We start from the raw sequence: 5,606 nt of genomic DNA, 5'->3' as shown, positions 1-5,606 counted from the left end.
TCCTGGCAAAAGTTGTGTTCCACTCACTAGAGGTCTTAGGATCCCGTGTGGAATCCTGTGTGGGCCCTTGCGGGTGTCAGGCGACTCTGCTGGCAAGGTAGCCCGGGGCTCGAGTGGAGCGGAAGGGGCTTGTGCCCCAGATCAGGCCCGGGTAGCCTGCTTCCCTATGTACCGCAGTCTCAGGTTCCGCGCCCTTAGTCAGGTTTTTAAGACACAATTTTTGTTATAGTTTTTCTAAAATATATGAATTTATCTTACAATTCTTTGTTAGCACCACAGTGGCTATGGGATGTTGAAACTTTACTTTGAGGTGAAGAAGGATGATTTTACAACAATGTTTTTGCTAGCCGAGGAATTGTTGTAGGCACATTTAATAACCAATAACTAAAATAGGCAGCTAAGATTTAATAACCATTGGTTATAATTGATAACAACTATAAAAGCTTTCTTTAATTTCTGTAAGTTAATTTGTGTTCTTTGCCAATTAATTTGTGTTTCACTTAATAGCATTTGACAAAAGCTTAAGTTCTCCTGTAGTGAGTTTAAGGTGAGGTCTTAGGCAATTAACATCTCCTGGAAACTTTTGAAAATAAAACTTTGAAGCAAATTAATTTTTCCTTCTTAGATTTTTTGGACCACAATTTTCTAGTACAAGTAAAGCCCTAAGTATTAAAAGATATTGCCTCTGAATATTAAGGAATCTTCCATTAAGACAGGGAGAGGTGAGGTCACAGGAAGTTCCCCAGTCACGGTTTGTGAAACAAAGGAGATTTCGTGCCAGCTTCCCGGAGGCTGCTCTGAACTTGCATTAACTCGAAAGTAAGAAAAAAATTTCCAACTCAAGCATTTTGGCCCTCCTGTAATGTGGACCGAATTTTAGAACTACTAAGTTTCTTAGTACTATTGGATTGTAAGTACAACCTTGGGGAAGCAAAACCCAATTTCAAAACAATTTATCACCTTAAGAATCAACATTAAAACTTCACTACTACATTGCGAGATTTGGCTGCCAATTTATACTTATGAATGCATGACAATGTAAGCTTTAATGCTTCATTAAAGAGACATTGCTTTAAATCTTATCTTAATCCTACTTTCTAGGATAAGAATCACATTAAATATTATATCAGCTAAAAGTATCAGGCCCAGTTTTTTGGCCTGCTATGCCACATGTTTGAAAAGACTCCTGAGTTGCCAATTTAAGGCTAACCCTCTGTTACCAATGTAACAATTATTTAATCCTAACCAATAACTTATGAGCTGATTGGGAAGACACGCAGAGCACATTACCAGTAAAAAACCAAATGAAGCAGCTACACTAGCACTTTTCTAAATTTTCACATAGCTCTAAACACATACACAAAACACACAAAGCAGAAACCAACAACAGCTCCAGACACATGCAACCCTTTCTCGTCTTCCACGAGCAGGCAAAAGAATTAGAAGGGTAAGCTTCCATTTCATAAACAAAACTTGGTCTCTCTGACCGATCTCCGGAGACCACCAGGCATCCCTGGCTCTCCCCACTCCCCAGATCATCCCCTGAGGAGGTAGCGGTCTTCCTAGCACATCTTCTGACCACAGTCCTCTGGTCCTTACAGCCTGAAGGGACAGCTGCAATTACCAAGCATGCATTTCAGAAAACCCCATTGTCTATAAACACCAGAGAAACCAAACTCAGGCGGATCTAAACTCAGACTGCGCCATGTTTCAGAGACACAGGACGAAACACAGACAACAAACCAACACAACGAGCACATGTTTGTTTCCAGAAACATAAGACAGGCACTCAGAACAAAGACACCAGCCAGCACGCACACAAGAGGGGATTCCCTGATTTTCTCTCTGCCCGTGGGAGAGTTTCAAAATCCACTTTCCTCCTGCCGGATGCAGTTTCCAACTGCGGCCATCCACCTGATTATAAAATCCCTTTTATTAAACCCTATTATTTCTCTCGCCTAAAAAAAGCAGCTTCTGGAAGCTGCGGCCAACTGCCTGCCTGTTGAGTTCCTAGTTCCCGATAGCTCACTGCTGAACCTAAGTGAATCTGAAAGAGTAGTAAACTCAGTGCTCCAAGGTATGCTAATCATAAAACAGATAGCGACATTCCTTCCTCCACCCACCCCCTTCCTGGGTTCAAAGAGTGTTCATTCAAAGAAAGTCATCCTGACCCACCCTGACCATTGCTGGAACCCACTATGCAAAGGTGCTATTGCTAGGGGCTCTTAGATTGTTAGGGGCTCTTAGAAACTGTCTTGAGAGATAACCTGACACTTGTGACTTTGTACTTCCTTGTGACTCTTAACTGGTATTTTTGGTATTTTCCAACAACGCCCTTCCCATCTCCTTGACTTGTGGTTCCTTCCTTTAAATACCCCCTTACTCAGCTACTCGGGGCGCCACGGTCCTCTACCCCTGCGTGGTGTATGACCGTGGGCCCGAGAGCGCTCTTGAATAAAAATCCTCTTGCAATTTGCAGCAAGACCGTTTCTCGTTGGTGATTTTGGGGTGTCGCCTCTCCTGAGTCAGAACGTGGGGGAGTCCTCACGTTGTGGGTCTTTCAAATCCAGCACGGGTTTAGCACTGATCCAGCTTAGCCCATACCAACCTTCTCTGGTTCGAATTTTCTTTAATTCTTTTCTTTTTCCATGGAGCTCCAAACCTGCAGTGCTTCTTCCAAATGTCCTCTGCCTTTCCCAGGCACAGTGTAGGTTCGCCAATGTGTTGGGGCCGGCCAGCGGCTCACATATCCAGGTTCGAGCCTGGAAGGCATCTTGGAATCTGGAAGAAGAGAGGGAGCCTAGGCGGGTTGAGAAATAATGGAACCAAGACATGCTAGTCTGTTCAAGGTTCAACTTTAATGTCGGGGAACACGCCTTATAAAGAAAAGGGGAGAAAGTCCATTCCCGCCAATTCATCCTTGGAGCCTGGAATCAGCTGCAGGTGATGACGTGCAGGATAGGGCATAGTTTCCAGAATAGCTCTGGGGCCTCTCAGCAGGTAGCAGTATCTTGAAGAGAAACAGAGGCAGTGACAGAACAATAGAGTGATCTAGGGAGGAAGGCTCCACCCTAGATAATCTTCTTAGTGGCAGCAAGGTCAAGTTCTGGCTTAGCCTGCTTCAGGATTATGGGAGACTACAGCTGACCAAATCATAATAACCCACCATGGGGGCAAGCAAAGTGAGTCACTAGGCCAGAGGTAGTCACTATACAAACCAACCAATGCCTGAAAAGTTTACTTGCTACACCAATGAAAATAAGCCAGCTACCCTGTTGCTCAAATCTGTCTCATACAAAGGTATAAAAAGTGTGTTTTCTTTGTTCTGGATCTCTCCTCTGGCCTGTGTGCTGAGAGGGGAGTCCCCAACATGTTGGATCAATAAAAATCCTCTAGCGGTTTGCAGCGATGGTGATCTCTGTGGTCTTTGTGAGTGAGGGTCTTTTGACGAACTCCAACATGGAGTTCTACATGGGAACAGCCCTGAAACTGGCTGAGACATAAAAATGTCACTAGCCAAAATTTCAACCCTGAAGAACCAATAAGTCTTCCTGGTTATACAATCCTCAAAATTCATCATGCCATCCTTTCATATGACATGAATGAAGATTTATTACAATTTGGTTATTGATCAAACTAACTCATAAAAAAGACAGTTGTCTTTTACCTGCTCAAACTGGGGGCAAAAATTCATCCTTAACTGATCTTTGCACCTTCCACAATGCATATAAATATCTTTATAGAACTGAAAATTGGTTGCAAGATTCATATATTACAGAATTAAACATCAAGATGCAGCTCTGACAAGATTAACCCTCAGGAATGCTGAAATGACCTGCTCTTCCAGCTCCCTGCCTGATCCTGCCTCACCTGATGCTGTTTCCAGAGACTTGCTTCCATAATAGTTCAAGAATGGCTGTTGATCCTCCATGACCTCAGTTCATCCAGTCTTTTAGATGGTCCCAGTCAGGACCTCAGTTAAGCCCTGAACTTTCTCAGCATACAAAAACTGGACAACAAATGCTACAGCTAGCTTTCTTAAGTCTAACCACTTTTTCTAATTTTCTTGTGCCTCCCCACTCCTTAAGAAAAAAAGAAATTCTTTGCCCCAATTCAGCAGGAAGCAGTCATGGGAAATCATCATTCCAACACCTTACGTTTTGGTATCTGGTTTCTGTTAATTTATGAATTACAGATGTACTGTCATTTTAAGGGATAATTTGGAAATGGTTGTAATTTTAGACAGAGAGGAAACTAAATAGAGAGCTTAGACTTGGGGATTTCTCTCTTTTATTTCCTCTTTTCTATCCTTTCTTTCTTTGGTAAAGAGGGTTGAAAGGAAAAAGAGGGATAGAGTGATGCTATAGAAATTAGACAAATAGGGATGTTACTCTTAAACAAAGCCTTTTATAACCATAATCTTACGTTGGTAGAGATCTTTAGAGTTTGATGCAGAATTGAAATGGTATTTCCTTATATTGATAAAGAACTTATATATTGATACGGGTTTAAGGTGTTCATTGGTATAAATCCTTGTATATTGATACAAAATTTAAAGTTAATTTTTTCCCTCTTAGATAGGCATTGTACCTATGCAATTTATTTAAGAATACAAGGCTGAGACCTTGTATTAGTCCTTCTAATAGCTGTTATTACAAACTATTTAGGATGATTAAATAATGCAAATTAATAGTCAGATACTAAACTCATGGTCATATTAGATTCTGATTTAATTAGAGTGAAGTATTTTCAGGATTATTCGGGTAGTAAATAGCTAAGAGTAATCAGGGGTTAACAATTCAATTATAGTATATATAGTCTTCAAATGTGTTAGAGATCCACAGAATATGACATTTAAAAATCATTTTATTATTAATAGATCTTTTGACTAGGGAATATGTCTGCTCCTGCCAGTACCCCACATTCCACTTCAAAGAAGATATTGAGCATCATTCCCTCCAGGCAGAGTTGCTTCAATTGTGGCAAGCTAGCTTCTGGGGAAGAAATGCCCTAATTTCATTTTTTTGACAAATACATTCAATTTTTTTTGACAAATACTGTCCAAAAAGGACAAATGGATGCAGGATAGTTGACTGCTAAGCTCTTCCAAGACAGGCTAAGCTGGTCCTTCATAATTCCTGCTTCACTTAAGTCTGTCAGATATTCTGGGCCAAAGACCCAACATTATAAGGAATATTGGGGACTGTCCAGGCAGTCAGCTCTCTCTGCCAAGTATATAAGATTTGGAAGCTGTGTCTTTGTGCTTCTTGCATATTCAGCTAATATTTAATTCCTTCTCAAATCTCTGACAAGACTGAAGAGTAGTTATAGTCTCACAATTGAACTTAAGTTGTTTAGCATTAAAGAAGATGATCCAAATTTGAAAGGATGTTTTTCAGATAGTAATGCACGTCAAAATCAAACATTATTGGGGTATGGAATTGTAAACTCTTTAAGTTAGGATAGATGATAGAATGCTTTATCTATAGTGCCAAATATGATGGACTGAACATCTTAAGTATATATCATACCTTATAATTTGCAAAATTGTTCTAATTATTTTCTATTTATACCTGAGAAGAGCCTTTTTAATTGGACAAAAGGGG

The sequence above is a fragment of the Mus musculus genome, chromosome 7 (genome assembly GCF_000001635.26).
Source record: "Mus musculus strain C57BL/6J chromosome 7, GRCm38.p6 C57BL/6J".
Taxonomy (NCBI): Eukaryota; Metazoa; Chordata; class Mammalia; order Rodentia; family Muridae; genus Mus; species Mus musculus.
The sequence above is the reverse complement of the archived record's forward strand: the minus strand, read 5'-3'. Positions refer to the sequence as shown.